Here is a 7,421-nt window from a genome sequence, read left to right on the forward strand (position 1 = left end):
TTAATGCTGAGATATGAACAATGTAGAACTCCCTTACATCAGGTGGACCAAGGTTGTGTGAGAACAGGTGGAGAAATATCAGAAGGAAAATGTGTACATTTCTAAGCTTCAGAATAGACTTCATTTGTTTGTGCAGTAATAACTAGTCAACCAAAATAGGCAATTTAGTGCTGTGATCTTAATTATTAACTCACGCTAGTACTTCAGCAACCCATGCTTGCTGTAAAAGTGACTATGCTTGTCGTACGAGGAGACTAACGGGATCGGGTAGTCAGGCTCGCTGACTTGGTTGACACATGTCATCGTATCTCAATCAGTGGATTGATGCTCATAATGTCAATCACTATATTGTCTGGTCAAGATTCGATCTTTTATATAGATGGAGGGCGGCATTAAACAACAAACAAACAATCAAACAAGCTTACGCTAGTGATCATGGGACGTAAATATCTGCTGCTTAAATAAGTGCAGGGCAGTCGGGTAGCCTAGTGGTTAAAGCGCTCGCTTGCACGGCAAAGACCCGGGTTCCATTCCTGACATGGGTACAATGTGTGAAGCCCATTTCTGGTGTCCCCCGCCGTGATTTTGCTGGAATATTGCTAAAAGCGTCTTAAAACCATACTCACTCACTCCCTCACTCATACTAGTGCTGTAACGACAGTAAGGTTTAATTGCTAGGTCACGCTACAACATGGTAACTTGTCACTTACTCAGAGGCGTATGCAATCCTCAGAGGGAACGAATACATGACCAACCTAAACATGTTAAGTAGATTTCATTTGCTTATTGAAAATGTGTCTCGAGACCTCTTGTACATACTTGCACTAAATGGTATTTTGCAGTTAATTTTCATCAATTTTTAATGTCACTTGTATCATTTTGTATTGATACACGACCTTGAGATATGATTCTGTGCACAAAGTATCACAATGCCTTCAAAATATTCGTGGTCTTTTTAAGAATTCATTATGTTTGTAAAAAATATTGAAATGACAATCTTCAGGCGCCATGGCAAGATTTACCTGCCTCTTGTTAGCTTGTTCAAATGGCAAGTAATTGTAGGGGTGATTTTTGGCAACCAGCTTTTACCTCCATTTACGAAAGTCTGTGTGAGTAAGGTTTTGATTATAGTGTATGAAGTTACAAAAGATTTTCATTCAGTACAAGAGCATGGGTGGCCCAGCTGTCTGAGGCAACAGAATTTGCTGTGCAGAGTTACGTCCCTTAGGCCTTGCAGAATCCTGTGACGCTGGGTTTGAATCCTTGTGTGACCTGATTGTTTCTAGCTTTGTCAGAACAATACCTGTGTTCGTGGGGTTTGAAGTGGTAAGACCTACATCACTTTCCTTCCACATCAAGCTGGAACAGTAACTTATATAGAGCGGTATTAAAACCAGCTCACTCTTGTGTAGTAATTACGACCACAGTGTGTTGGTTGAAACCCAAAGAACAAACTAAGTCCTCCATGTTATTTCCTCATATGGTGCTCACTGGAGGGATGTGTTGGCAACAGGTTAATAACTTCTATTTCTGATAACGTGTGGATGGTAGAATGTTACCTTGTTGAATGTTTAGGTCTGTTGATGGTATTCAGATGCTTCTCGCATCTATTCCCTAGTTAGAAGCTCACCTGATCATATTGTAGCTCACCTTATTAACCTGTTCTCTGATACAACTGAGTATCTTAGACAGTTGAGCTGATACATCTTTGTATTGTGATTATCAATGCCTTTTGTTTCAGAATGTTTAAACAATAATGAATTAAATGGTTTCAACTGAATGACATTCACAAAGTCACATGAAAATAGCCTTAGATTTTGTTCCTGATTTTAACTTAAAGATATGGACAATAACCACATGTCATGTAAATCTGCACACATCGTGTTTTGTCTTCAAAATAAAGAAGGGGTCACGGGTGGCCCTGTCGTCTAAGGCGCCGCGATTCGCTATGCAGAGCTGCGTCCCCTGGACACGCCAGAAACCTATAATTGTGGGTTCGAATCCCGGTTCACCCCGATCATGTTTCTAGGTTTGTCAGCACCATACCTGTGCTCGTGGGTTTCACTGAAGTGGTAAACGTCTGAGACCTGCATCACTTCGGGCTTTCCTCCCACATCAAGCTGACACGCCGTGATATAACTGGAATAATGTTAAAAGCGGCGTTAAATCCAGCTCACTCACTCACTCACTCAAAATAAATATGGTAAGGTCAGAGGTAACTTGAGGACAAAATTTTAGCCATTTGAGCACAAATCTGGTTTATGGATAAAATCTATATTTCTAGGGTGATACCTGTTAATTCCATGCAGGCTATCATAGTTACTGAACGTGTCCGGCTTGTTCCTTGTAGACCCCAGTGTTAGACAAACTTTTGAAAGTATGAATGTTGAGATGGCTGCCACTGGTTGTCAATGGTTACAGATACTGGTTGTCAGTGGTTACTGACTGTCTATTTCCGAACTTGTTATTGTAGATATACCAGCTATGTATGTATGATACATAGGTCATGTGATCATCTGTTGTTAATTAAGGCCACAACAAATTAATTAATTGTTTATAAAGTTTGTTAAGTCAATAGTTGTCTTTAGATGACAGTGTATTTCTTTGAGAATTTGGCCAAAAATAATTAGTCGATTCTCGTAAAACAAGAAAACTGGTTAGTCTCTAATTTAGTATTGTTTACTCGAGGAAAACACTCACTCCCATTCAGAACAAGGAATCAGTTTGTTGTGGCGTGAACATAGTATATATAAATGAATGATGATGATATTTCTTATTTTTCTATTGACAATTTGCAGCTGTTGTTACCATGGTTACTGTCACGGCTTGTAGGAGTCTCTGTAGGTCTCAAGCTTACCCTCATTTTGACTACTTTGTAAGGGTACATTACTTGTTTGTGATGTTGCTGGTATTACTGTCCCTATGTGATTAAACATAAACAGACAATCGGAAGTTCGTTGGAGAGAATATTCTGTGGTCAGTTGGAAGATGCTATAGAACTAGAGCTCTGGTGTTTAATGTCATTGAATAGTCAGGAAATAGTTCCGTAATGATACAGTTGTGTAATGGAGGTTTTAAGTTATGTACGCTGAGTAGTTAGATGTATGTATTTTATTTAGAAACATGCTGTTAGTGTTACATGAAAAAGGTCAAAGCCTGTTGATTGAGCAGGAGATACGATGAGGGCCACTAGGTAATTGTTTGAAGGAATCACAAATCGAAATTACCTGAGCATAGCATTTACGTATCAGCTACGATGTGTAGCATTTACGTGCAAGTTACGATGAGTCACATTTATGTGTAAGGCCCGATTTGTAGTGATTACATGTGTGCTATAATGCAAAGCATTTACATTGAAGCTATGATGTGTAGCGTTTTGTGTAAGCTACAGTGAAAGTACTTAAGGATTTGATAGATTACTGCAGTACTGTGTCTGGCCCAGGTCCCTTGGTGTCTGTTGTTAACACAGCACTACACTCGGAGTCTCAGTTAGTGGCCCCAGAACTGAGCTAAGGCTACAACTTGGTCTTTTTAACGAAGATTTGAGAAGGTTGTAGCCCAGTTTGAGATGACACGACGCTTTGTTGCCTGGGGTTTTGGTGTGGTCGTTGGAGGGGACTGATAATTCACTCACTCACTCTAGGGAGGACATGTCGTCCTTGGTTGTACCAGGATGTGATTATCATGGGTTCTAATCCCAAATTTGCATGATCATCGGTTTGTCAGCACCACTGGGTTCTAAGACCTGCATCATGTCCATCCCACGTTAAGTTGACATGTTGTGATATAACTGAAATACTGTTGAAAGCGGCGCATAAACCACACTGACTCTCAATGAACTTGTGAACAGCTGTCAAGTCCCATGACCAAATATTGTACTGTTATCTGATGTGTATATAGACTGATGTAGTATGATGCAGTGCCTGTATGGCGTTATTTTTCTTAGATTGTTTTTTTTTTTGCTTGTGACTCTGCTTTTGCCTTGTTTAGAGACTGGCCCCAGTGTACAGTATTTCTTGGAATAAGTGTATATGAAATAAACAATAGTCATGATATTCTTGTAGTAGTTGTCGTCTTGGCTACTGTTGTAATCATCCAATTCGATGCCTCTTAGACGACTGGGCCACCCATGCCCCCTAAGGCAACGGAATTCGCTGTGCAGAGTTGCATCCCTTTGGGCACGCCGGAAACCTATGGTTCGCCCCGATTACATTTCTAGGTTTGTCAGCACCATACGCCTGAGACCTGCATCACTTAGGGCTTTCCTCCCACATTAAGCTGACACGTCGTGATGTAACTGGAATACTGTTAAAAGCAGCGTCAAACAACTCACTCACTCAATGCCTGTTACCATGACAATCTAAAAGCAGTCCAATAGAGGTCTCAGGCAAACTTTCTAATCATGTGTTGAGACTTCTAAATTGAAACACCATTTTGTTTGTCTGCAAACTCAAATTTTGTGTTATCTTAAAGATAATGTTTCTGAAAAGAATTTAAAATAATCCCCTCAGAATAACATGGAAGACAGTATGCGAACAGTAGGAGCAAGTAGTGTCTGTGCATCCCAGAATGGTTGTCCCCTCAAAACATAACATGAATTTAATGATTTTTGTCACATGATTGAGTATACTTATCCTGACACAACACATTGCTATTTCCTTCTTGTCTTTATCATATAACGGAGGCATGGGTGGCCCAGACGTATAAGTCGCTGCAGTCCAGGGTGCAGTGTTGTCTGTTTGGCATGACCCAAACCTATGATTGTGGGTTCGAATCCTGGTTCTTGGTTTGTCAGCATCATATCCATGCACGTGGGTTTCAAAGTGGTAATTGTCTAAGACCAGCATCACTTGGGGCTTTCCTCCCACACACTGACATAACTGGAATACGGACTGTTCAACTCACTCTCACAGTGAGGGAGGATTTTGTTTTGAGATTTGTCGAGATAATTACACAAATATCATGAATACCATCATTAATGTTGCTGTAAGATGCGACTAATGGGATGGGGTGGTCAGACTCGCTGACTTCTTTGATGCATTTCTTTGTATCCAAATTGCTTAGATCGATGCTCATGATTGTCTGGTTTGACTGCTGTCATATAGCTGGAATATTGCTGAGTGCGGCGTTAAACAAACAAACTTCCAGAGGCAAGGCGGGATGGGATCAAAGAATTAACTGAATGAGGTTACTTGTTTGTTTGGTTTGGAGACTCAATCAGCTGCAGATTGGAGGCTCGCTATATTCTGGGGAATTGAAACATCCTGGCAGATTGTCTTTCCCAGGGGAAAAAGGATAATTCCAACATAATTCACCAACAAGTGGATAACATCGACCTGTGACCCCCCATGACCCTCTTTGCAACATGTCTCGACAACAAGCTCCCAGTACACATTAGCACGGTACCAGACACCAGCTCTACAGGTAGACTCACTGTTGATGAGTTGGAAGGGCCTCTTCACCTACGCTTCTACCTCTATAGCTTCAACGTGGCCAGACACAGCATGGTACCCAAGACTATTCCCATGGAGAAATCTCTGAAGTTCCCAGAGCATATCAACCCAGATCAGACCTACCAACTAACCTGGGGAGGTGAGGTGAAACCAGATTTAGCATCGCATCACAGATTATTACACTTATATAGCGACGTGCATGTACATGTGTGAGGCTGCTTGTACTGATGCTGAATTATAGTGCTAGCCCACTCAGATACCATGACACAGTTTAACATAGTGTACTGACTCCGAGCCGACCAGTCCTAGTTTTAGCCCCTTAATGCTGAGCGCCAGACAGGGTAACAACAAGAAACCATATGTTTTTATATGACGCAGCCAGGGATCGAACTCCCCTGGAACTTCCGCTCTCTGGGCGGACATTCTACCACCAGACCACAGAGGCGGTCTAAACCTGGGGAGAAGCAGGAGGATTGAGAGACATGGAGATAACCATTCAGATGGTCGACGATTTCCTATTACATTCAAGACAAGAAGGAATTTCGGGATGGCACTATTGAAGGCATCTGTACTCCAACAAAAAGGCTCTCAACAGGTACCCACACAGTACTGAATTGCCTTGTGAAGTCATTTTGACAAGACATAAAGACTCTACGAATCTTCCCAACCTATCCATTGCGCTGTCCTCATTGCTAGAAGCACCTTTCACGAGTGTCTATAGAAATGGCTTGTCCCCTAGCATCGGAGTTACATGCCAAAGATTTCTCCTCCCTAACTCATGCTGAAGCTCAGATTATGCCAATTTTGCAAACACTTCCCGAGTTCATCTCCAAGAATCAGTCAGTAGTTCCTGTAAACCACCAACCTTATGAGGCAAGTTCACCACCTACCGGAGTTCAGCTTGCAGTGGCCAAAATCAATTGTCCAGGGCTGGAGAGGAGTTACTTGTTGGAAGACTTAAATCCTTCACTTCCGCCTGCCTTGGGCTGGGTAGGGTGAGGATGACGTCACAAAGTTGATCATGAGGTGGACCTGATGATGCGACCAGCGTAGATGACACAGACAGCAGAGTAGTCATAATCGTCACCACAGATGCCTGAGCATCCAGAGGCATCCATCCGAACTGCAGAGGAACCTGTGAAACTTACTTGTAAAGGTCATAGCCCAGATTCTGGAGATAAGGTGCAGTCTGTTGATGCTACAACCCGTACACCAGGAACTTGATTTTGTTGTCAAGTCTCCCATCACTTGTGGACAACCTCGGAATTGTCAATCCAAGACCCTTCAAACCAGTACATGTTAAAATATAAAGTGACCATTTTATAGGTAATCTGGGTGGTCAAAGTATGTATGAAGGATGTGTAGCAATGAGACACCACAGAACACAAAAATATTAAACACTTTCGTATGCTCAGGATGGGGGGGGGGGCGGAGTGGGCAAGTGGTCAAAAGTACCAGGCTTGCAAGGGCCAGGTGATGATATCGTATCCCGCTAGTGACCGTCTTGTTATTCATCCTTGGGACAGACAATACACCTGCCTGAAACACAAGTGTCAAAACTTGTGGTGTCACTGGGCAAGTGATTTCGTTCTGTTCACCCAGCAGGGAATGGATATGTGAGATGGATGTAAAACCCTTCTAGCTCCCTCAGGCAGCATGGAGTTGAGAATGAGCAGATACCTGCAGTATACAAATGTAATATAACAAGAGTTTGCCACTAACGTGGGTATATGCCCCCCCCCCCCCCCCTGTTGCAGAATTTATGACATAATTATATCTAAACAAAACCCCTTACCTTTTTTAACCGAGGTGGAACTTGTCATGGAAATTGTAAAAAAAAAGAAGAGTTTGGAACCTAAGTCCATCTTGTTGCCATGGAAACATAAAAAATAAAAATTTCTAAGTAGCAAAAGGCACCAGTTCAGCATGTACCTGACAGACCTGCAACGTTTCATGAAAAAATATTGA

This window comes from Haliotis rufescens, unplaced genomic scaffold (genome assembly GCF_023055435.1).
Source record: "Haliotis rufescens isolate VD_foot unplaced genomic scaffold, xgHalRufe1.0.p SCAF_6, whole genome shotgun sequence".
Taxonomy (NCBI): Eukaryota; Metazoa; Mollusca; class Gastropoda; order Lepetellida; family Haliotidae; genus Haliotis; species Haliotis rufescens.